Source organism: Poeciliopsis prolifica, unplaced genomic scaffold, assembly GCF_027474105.1.
Source record: "Poeciliopsis prolifica strain line A6 unplaced genomic scaffold, Auburn_PproV2 SCAFFOLD123, whole genome shotgun sequence".
NCBI lineage: Eukaryota > Metazoa > Chordata > Actinopteri > Cyprinodontiformes > Poeciliidae > Poeciliopsis > Poeciliopsis prolifica.
Window position 1 is genome coordinate 124,563 of NW_026562498.1, and position 9,922 is coordinate 134,484.

The 9,922-nt window shown below is 40.7% G+C and overlaps 1 pseudogene; it reads left to right on the forward strand.

Annotated features, from left to right (window-relative positions):
* The first annotated feature begins 2,739 nt into the window (after positions 1-2,739).
* LOC129355017 (lysozyme C-like) lies at positions 2,740-5,307 on the forward strand (annotated as a pseudogene).
* The last annotated feature ends 4,615 nt before the right edge of the window (positions 5,308-9,922 follow it).

Here is a 9,922-nt window from a genome sequence, read left to right on the forward strand (position 1 = left end):
AATGTGACTGAATGTTTCTCAGTGTGGAAACAGATCGATGTGCAGCAAAGTCCAACAAACTGCAGCGTTATGCAAGAAGACAGAACCCAGAACAAATGTTTGGTAACTTTGGTGGAATTGGTTCAGTGATTTGTGATGACTTTGTGATGAATTTGTGATGAATTTGTGATGAATTTGTGATGAATTTGTGATGAATTTGTGACGACTTTGTGATGAATTTGTGATGAATTTGTGATGAATTTGTGACGATTCCTCCAGGTTTCGTCTCTGCAGGTGATTTCACTGAAACTCCAAACACAAATATTTCAACATGTGACGTTTTAAAATGTTAACAAGACGATTCAGATTGTTACATAAACATGTTTATGTTCAGGTTAAGGTCATTTTTAGCATTTAGCTAACTTTGAAAATGTTAGCACACTTAGCTTCCTGTCTCATTTTAACAGATAAATGCTAAAGCGCTAATTTAACTGGCTGTTTTTAAACATTCACTGAAATACATTTTAACATCATAACCTGCTTCAGGTAATTCATGTTTTAGTTTACGCTCTTATTTTGAAGTGCATGTAGATTGTTCAGGCAGTAGTTCTGCTTCCTGTCCTCATGCTTTGCTTTTCTCCTAATAACTTTATTAAAACAGGAAACAGAATAAAACAAACAGAATATGAAATAATATCTATCTATCTATCTATCTATCTATCTATCTATCTATCTATCTATCTATCTATCTATCTATCTATCTATCTATCTATCTATCTATCTATCTATCTATCTATCTATCTATCTGCAGCCTGCTGGGAACTGGACTTGCTGGGAACTGGACTTGCTGGGAACTGGACTTGCTGGGAACTGGACTTGCTGGGAACTGGACCTGCTGGGAACTGGACCTGCTGGGAACTGGACCTGCTGGGAGAAACTCTGCTGCTCTTATCAGTGGAGTTTCCTGCGGCTGAAAGCAGAGCGGCGGCTGCTTGTTGTTTTCTGACCTTTGACCTCCAGTGCTGAACGTTAAACTGTACCTGGACAGGAAGTGGGGGGGAATCAAACCTCTGACAGTTTCTGGATAAAATACATGTTGGTGTTTAGATCTTGATAGTTGTTTAACCAGTTAGTTAAACTGGTTCCCAGTGTTGACTGTGGGAGAAAAACCGAGTCAGAAAGGAAATAATTCAGGCTGAAATGAAACATTATGAGTCACTGCTTGCTATGGAAACTCCCTGTTAAATCACTGGACTTGATTTTTAGGTTTCTGAGGGAGAAGTGGGACCCAACAGAACCGGGTCGTCTGGTACCACAAACACCTGAATGTGTTTCAACACTTTAGTTTCATCATTACTGACAGATTCAGCTTCACTGTCAGCTGATATTTTTACAAACATCGTTTATTCAGAGCCACCAATGGAAGGAAAATACAGTTTACAGAAACTCCTGCACCGGGTGGAACCAGACCGAGAACCGAGAACCAAGAATGAGAACCAAGAACCGGTTCGGTCCAATGAGCCGGGGCATTTTTATTGGAAGGTCTCACTGAAGAGCCTCACCTGTCCAGGTGTTTGTTGAGGGGCTTGGAGTCTCTTCCTGTCGGCGACGAGACTCCAATGATTAATAACCTGCAGGTGACCCCGCCTCTCGCCCGAAACGTTGGCTGGAGAGGCAGCAGCTCCTGACCCCACTGGGGTCAAGGGTCAGAGGTGGCTGGATGGTGACCAGTATCAGAGAGTGAGGGGCTCCAGCTCCGGTCATCTGTTCTGTTGGATGAAACCCAGAACTTTTCATTTTGAGTCGATGGAATGATGAAACCAGCAGCTGTTTTTATTAATATCAGCTGCTGAGCTCTGCTGCAGAAACGTCTGTCAGCTGTTTCCGTTTCCCTCTGCAGCTTCCGGTGGGCGTGGCCTCGCCTGATGACATCATCATCCCCTTCCTCCGGACAGTTTTAGGTTTTAGAGGTTTACTGGTGACTGCAGCTGATCCACAGGTAACGTATCTCACTCTAAAACACAAACATTTTAATTATTTTTAAATAAACGTTTTGAAGGTAGAAACAAAACTAGTCTCTGCAGGAACCTTTTCACTGATCTTTGCTTTAAATAACTTTAGATACATAAAAGTTTTGAAAGTGTTTTTGGTCTCAAAGTGTTTTGAACAAAATCCCAGTTTGCTGCCAGACTGGTTCCACTGGATCACCAAGTATGTCAGGCTGAAGTTATGAGCTACGGCAGCCTGTTAGGGCCACTGATCATACAAAAAGAAGTGAATTTCTATTTTAAAAAGTCCTTTTTTCAAAAAAAATTAGGAAATTTCTGACAAAATTCACTAGAAAACAACATTTTGTAGATTAATCTCTGAAACTTTATACAAAATTGTGGAAATTTCTTAGTTTGAAAAGTCAAAAATGTTAAAGGAAAAAAAAATTTCTCAGGTGAAAATTCTCAAACATTTTTTAGGAAAAATTACAGATATGTTTTAGTCTGAAAAGTTAAAAAATCTCAGAAATATTTAAATGAATCTAAAAAATCTACAGCAGAATTTGGAAAAGTTCAGGAATTAAACTGGAACTTTTCAAACTTCATTTTAGTGATTTTTCTAATAAATCACCAAAAAAAGGAGAATCATGATGAGGAGGAGCTGCAGCTAATCTATTCTATTCTATTCTATTCTATTCTATTCTATTCTAATCTATTCTGTTGTGGTGGTTTCCTCTTACAGGAACCATCTGCTGTAAAACCAGAACCAGAACCAGAAGCTCTTCATGTTTTAGGGAACTTGTCTGATTCTCCGTTGCTTCTTGTTGGTCATATTGAAAGTTGCCTGCGGTTCAGTTGCAGCAACCACAGAGTTTCCTTCTGTTTCTGCAGGTCGAGTTGATTCCAGACGAGGCGATGAAGGTTCTGGTGGTTCTGGTGCTGGCGGCGGTTCTGGTGGACGGCAGAGTGTTTGAGCGGTGCCAGTGGGCCCGGACCATGAAGAGCTACGGGATGGACGGATACTGGCGTCAGCCTGGCCAACTGTAAGTCCACAGAGCAACAAACTCATGATTCTGGTTCCTTTTGTTCACATTTTGACAAACAGATCAGAAAACCGGATCATTTCTGACTTCATCCAGGTTTGATTACTAAATACTTTAAGATAAAACTGATTAGACTGAAACCCTTTTAAAACAATATCAAGGTCAACGATCTGTTTAGAGGAGAAAATCTGAAATAATTATTCAGTAAATGAAATTACTGCAGTTATTGCACAATTATATGTCTTATAAACATTTGGCTAAATATTTACTTTAAGGCTGAATACTCAGATCACCAACTATATATTTAGTTTATTTAGATCTGATCAAAAATATTTAGTTTGAATATTTAGCTTTAACCTAAATATTTAGCCCAATAAGTACTTAATTTTAAACTAACTATTTAGCTTGAAAACTAAATATTTAGCTCAGACATAAATATTTCCTTTGTATGATTGAAACTGTGGCATTTATGATTGTGACATTGACCCTTTTATGACTAAATAACCTGAATTATTGCTGCTAACTTTGCAAATGGCCGTTTCCCATGAAGAGTCTTTGTGGGACAGTTTGACACGCTGCGTCTCTTGCTGTCGGATGCTTCGGTCACTGCCTGCTGACGGCGCCCTCTGCTGGGGTTAAACATGAAACTGGTTTTGTCTTCAGGGATGTGTCTGACTTACTCGGAGTCGAGATACAACACTCTGGCAGAGAACCACAACCGGGACAAATCCACCGACTACGGCATCTTCCAGATCAACAGCCGCTGGTGGTGCAACGACACCCGGATCAGAACCGCCAACGGTTGTCACATCATGTGTGATCGTAGGTCAAGAACCTCCAGCTTTTAACTCAACACAACAATCAACATGAAGCAAAATATGGCTTCACAATTATCCATAATGAGCTACACCAGGCTAATGTGTAGCTTAGCCTATATGTAGCCTAGCCGCTAACTGAATAGTTAGCTAACCCTGAAGCGCTAATCATGAAACATTAGCTCTGCTAACATGCTATACCAACATGGTATTTAGCAGAAGCTAATGCTAAAGTGCTATATTACCACAGTATTTATGGGAAGCTAATGCCAAAGCGCTAACATCAATTGATATTCTGTCTGCTCTTGAAAAACGACAACCTTCAAACACCAATTTAATTTCAACATAATTTCTATGGTCCATAAAGTCCTTCGATTTTCTATTTATTTATATTTTGTTTGCTGTCTGTGTTTTGTTCTGTTCCTGTTTCTGGTTTTAAATAAAGTTACTGGGGGAAAAAGAGAGACCGTGAGGACAGGAAACAACCACTGCGCAAACGGACTTCAAAATAAGAGCATGAATATAAACTACTGGAAGAAATCTTAAAGTCTTACAGATATCAAACTTTATTCACCTGAAAGTTTAAGACAGCAAACTAAATTAGCTCTTGATAATAAGCTAAGTGCGCTAAATGTTAGCACAGTTAGCAAAAGCGCTAATACAAAATTAACTAGTGCTGAACGTTTGTTGAATGAGGACAGACCTTTTAAAGAGAGTTAATATTTATATACTTTCATTTATTTGTCATTTGATTGGAATCAGTTTTCACTTTTTGTGAAATTTTCTTTGTCAAAAAAAAACATTTATTAAAAACTCATAATTTGTAAAAGCAAATTAATCCAGGTGTTTGATCACTTTTTAAAGATGAAGTAAAGAAGTTTGGTGTTAAAGGCAATAAAATCATTTTCCATCAATCTGAATACGAAATTGTTCAATCATATTTAATCCTTTTCTGTTTGTTCTGTTAGCTGAGATCCACTTTGACCAAAATAAACCAAAACAATTAATATCTGACTGAAATTTGAGATGAAATGTATCTGCTAACGTAAGTTTGGTTATTAAATTATTGCCCTGTGATTCTCTGGAAGGTTTTTCTTTGTGAACTGGGGAAAACGAAGCGTTTTGTTTTTCTGTACCAGAGCTGCTGAGTGACGATGTTTCCGTTGCCATCAACTGTGCGAAGCGCGTCGTCAGGGATCCGCAGGGCATCGCCGCCTGGTGAGGTCATGTGACCAGCCTCGGCTGATCTGCTGGTTTCCATCGCTCTGTATGCAGATGATGTTTTCCTCTGTGTGTCTGCAGGGTGGGCTGGCGGGCCAACTGTAAAAACCAAGACGTGAGTAAATATTTGGACGGATGCGGCTTGGATTCATCATTTCTTTAAACCAGGAAGAAGAAACTCGGATGAAAATCAAAACTTCATGGATTAAATCTCTATATTCACCAATTCAGTTCAAATTAAAATGTTGATTTTTAACCTGACATCTTGCTTGTTGGTTTTTATCGATGATCTGAGGCCCACGTCTGTATTTCAGTTTGCATTAAGAATTCATTTTGTTCCTGTTTAGCTTCAACTCAGCAGCTTTATTTTCAGTTTTCTTCTAGTTCAGTTTTTGAATTTTCTTCCTCATAAACAGTTGAATAAAAACAGGAAATCTGGCTGGTTTGTTCCTCCTGTCGGTGTGATTTTTGTTACTTTCATCATCAGAACTGTACAGTGGCTGAATTTATTGTTTTGACGTTATTGTCCTGTAACAACCTCAAAGCTGGTCAGGGATGCTAAATGTCTGCGAACCAGACGAGACTTTAAATTAGATCAATAATGATCATGTGTTTAAAAGTCAAAATGCTTTGGCTGCTTACATTCAAATGCTGTTAGTGAAAACCAAAAAATGTTATTTATGCATTTATACAGAAATCTTTGCCAAAAATGGAGATTGCTTCATAAATTATTCTCTAATTTTTGTAATTGTTACATAGAAATAAATGTTTGAACCCAAATATAGAAAGAAAGAGGAAGCAATTAAGTAGATTTTGTATTTAATTTAAAAAATGATGAAAAACTTACTAAAAGCACAGGGAGCAGAACAAAAACCATAAATCCAAGGAAGATTTATGGATCAATGTTAGGAAGCATTAGCAGCAGATGTTCAGAGTGACTGTGGAAGCAGGAGCTGCTGATTGGCTGACGGGTTGCAGGTGTGAGGGAGAGAAAGTGGCACAGTGGGCGAGAGAGAACACAGGACAGCAGAAAATAAAGAAACAAGCAGAAATAAAGTAGAATCACTAAGAAACTCATTGAAGCTCCCTGACAGAAACCAGCAGGATTGCTATGCTAACCCTAGCATGTTAGCATGGAGCTAACAGGCTAATCTGGTCCAAACCGGCAGGAGTTTGGAGGAAATGCTGTTTTTTCAACAAGAGGAAGTGAAAGATGTAAAATCTCCAGATCTGTGAAACTGAGGACGTTTGGCAGCAGATGGACAGAAGAAGAACCAAACAGGAAGTGAAGCCAGATCAGGAACCAACTCACATGAGTCCAACTCGAGGCTCGGGGGCCAAATGTGGCCCGCCACAGCTTCTGATGTGGCCCTTTTGGCTCCAGGTGCTAAATTACATCGAGCAGGTCCTGCAGTTCTCTGTGAGGAGGGAACCTCACAGGAAGGCACTGGTTCTGTTTGTACTGGTTCTGTTTGTGATGCTGGTTCTGTTTGTACTGGTTCTGTTTGTACTGGTTCTGTTTGTGATGCTGGTTCTGTTTGTACTGGTTCTGTTTGTGATGCTGGTTCTGTTTTTGTTCTGGTTCCGTTTGTGATGCTGGTTCTGTTTGTACTGGTTCCGTTTGTGATGCTGGTTCTGTTTGTACTGGTTCTGTTTGTACTGGTTCCGTTTGTACTGGTTCTGTTTGTGATGCTGGTTCTGTTTGTACTGGTTCCGTTTGTACTGGTTCTGTTTGTGATGCTGGTTCTGTTTGTACTGGTTCCGTTTGTACTGGTTCTGTTTGTGATGCTGGTTCTGTTTGTACTGGTTCTGTTTGTGATGCTGGTTCTGTTTGTACTGGTTCTGTTTGTACTGGTTCCGTTTGTACTGGTTCTGTTTGTGATGCTGGTTCTGTTTGTGATGCTGGTTCTGTTTGTACTGGTTCTGTTTGTACTGGTTCTGTTTGTGATGCTGGTTCTGTTTGTACTGGTTCTGTTTGTGATGCTGGTTCTGTTTTTGTTCTGGTTCCGTTTGTGATGCTGGTTCTGTTTGTACTGGTTCTGTTTGTACTGGTTCTGTTTGTACTGGTTCCGTTTGTACTGGTTCTGTTTGTGATGCTGGTTCTGTTTGTACTGGTTCTGTATGTGATGCTGGTTCTGTTTGTACTGGTTCTGTTTGTGATGCTGGTTCTGTTTGTACTGGTTCTGTTTGTGATGCTGGTTCTGTTTGTACTGGTTCTGTTTGTGATGCTGGTTCTGTTTGTACTGGTTCTGTTTGTACTGGTTCTGTATGTGATGCTGGTTCTGTTTGTACTGGTTCTGTATGTGATGCTGGTTCTGTTTGTACTGGTTCTGTTTTTGTTCTGGTTCCGTTTATGATGCTGGTTCCGTTTGTACTGGTTCCGTTTGTGATGCTGGTTCTGTTTGTACTGGTTCTGTTTGTACTGGTTCTGTTTGTGATGCTGGTTCCGTTTGTACTGGTTCTGTTTGTGATGCTGGTTCCGTTTGTACTGGTTCCGTTTGATGCTGGTTCCGTTTGTGATGCTGGTTCTGTTTGTACTGGTTCTGTTTGTACTGGTTCTGTTTGTGATGCTGGTTCTGTTTGTGATGCTGGTTCTGTTTGTACTGGTTCTGTTTGTACTGGTTCTGTTTGTGATGCTGGTTCTGTTTGTACTGGTTCTGTTTGTGATGCTGGTTCTGTTTTTGTTCTGGTTCCGTTTGTGATGCTGGTTCTGTTTGTACTGGTTCTGTTTGTACTGGTTCTGTTTGTACTGGTTCCGTTTGTACTGGTTCTGTTTGTGATGCTGGTTCTGTTTGTACTGGTTCTGTATGTGATGCTGGTTCTGTTTGTACTGGTTCTGTTTGTGATGCTGGTTCTGTTTGTACTGGTTCTGTTTGTGATGCTGGTTCTGTTTGTACTGGTTCTGTTTGTGATGCTGGTTCTGTTTGTACTGGTTCTGTTTGTACTGGTTCTGTATGTGATGCTGGTTCTGTTTGTACTGGTTCTGTATGTGATGCTGGTTCTGTTTGTACTGGTTCTGTTTTTGTTCTGGTTCCGTTTATGATGCTGGTTCCGTTTGTACTGGTTCCGTTTGTGATGCTGGTTCTGTTTGTACTGGTTCTGTTTGTACTGGTTCTGTTTGTGATGCTGGTTCCGTTTGTACTGGTTCTGTTTGTGATGCTGGTTCCGTTTGTACTGGTTCCGTTTATGATGCTGGTTCCGTTTGTACTGGTTCCGTTTGTACTGGTTCTGTTTGTGATGCTGGTTCTGTTTGTACTGGTTCTGTATGTGATGCTGGTTCTGTTTGTACTGGTTCTGTTTTTGTTCTGGTTCTGTTTGTGATGCTGGTTCTGTTTGTACTGGTTCTGTTTTTGTACTGGTTCCGTTTATGATGCTGGTTCCGTTTGTACTGGTTCCGTTTGTGATGCTGGTTCTGTTTGTACTGGTTCTGTTTGTACTGGTTCTGTTTGTGATGCTGGTTCCGTTTGTACTGGTTCCGTTTGTGATGCTGGTTCCGTTTGTACTGGTTCCGTTTGTGATGCTGGTTCCGTTTGTACTGGTTCCGTTTGTGATGCTGGTTCCGTTTGTACTGGTTCCGTTTGTGATGCTGGTTCTGTTTGTGATGCTGGTTCCGTTTGTACTGGTTCCGTTTATGATGCTGGTTCCGTTTGTACTGGTTCCGTTTGTGATGCTGGTTCCGTTTGTACTGGTTCCGTTTGTGATGCTGGTTCCGTTTGTACTGGTTCCGTTTATGATGCTGGTTCCGTTTGTACTGGTTCCGTTTGTGATGCTGGTTCTGTTTGTGATGCTGGTTCCGTTTGTACTGGTTCTGTTTGTACTGGTTCTGTTTGTACTGGTTCTGTTTTTGTACTGGTTCCGTTTATGATGCGGGTCACGGCCGGCGCTGGGAGTCGGAGTTCTGGCTCTGGAGTCGGTTAGAAAGTGGCAGCAGAAAGTCATTAGCTGATGCTAATGAATAGCAGCAGCCTGATGTTATCAGAACCAGAGTCTGGATGGGAAACAGTTCATCAGCCCGGTTCTGGAGGACCGGGTCAGGAGGTCAGGGAACTCCCTGTTGGAAAAGCTTAACTAGATTTTAATTTTGCAGCCCAATAGCTTCGGTTGTTTTGGTCAAATTAAAATGCATCACCTTTGTTTGTGTTTTTCTTCAATCCTAGTTTTTTTTGTCATTTTTTTCTGATTCGGTTTGATTTGGAGCAGAACTTCACCATCACACCTCCCCAACAGAACCGGGTCGGGAAACCCGTTCTAGACAACGGACTGGAGTTGGATTACAGTGGATTATTCTGAACTGGGGTGAAAGGTGCAGACATGACACTTGCACCTTTTTGGCCCTGTTGGGGCTCCATACGCTCAGATCCGTCCTTAGTGACAGTGTGAGACATAAACACTCTGCATAGATACATGTGATGTCATCAGGGTCACATGCTCACTCTGGTGGCACAAACACACATTTAGTCTCTGAGTAAAACTGTGTGAGAGACTCAGAGGTCACGCGGCTCCTCTAATCTCGGGGTTCCCAAACTGTGGGTCAGCACCCAGAATGTGGTCCAACATCAGCAGAAGCAACAGAAACCACCAGATTCAGGCAAAACTTCAGACTTTTCACAGGTTTATGTTCATATTTGACCTTTCTGCATAATTTTGGATAAATTGAAACCTAAAAATCTTCCGTTCGACCATCTTCTGGCTGTCAGGGTCCAGATGTGCAAACGTCCTGTTTGTTCCAGGAAGTCCCAACCGGATCAGAAGAACCACAAAGAAACTCTGAATATAATCTCTTTATTTACTCCGTTCAGGAAATATACACAATAGCTCTCTGAAGGTATAAAAATTTGTTTTAAATAAGTAATTATTCTGTTTGATATGTCTGTAA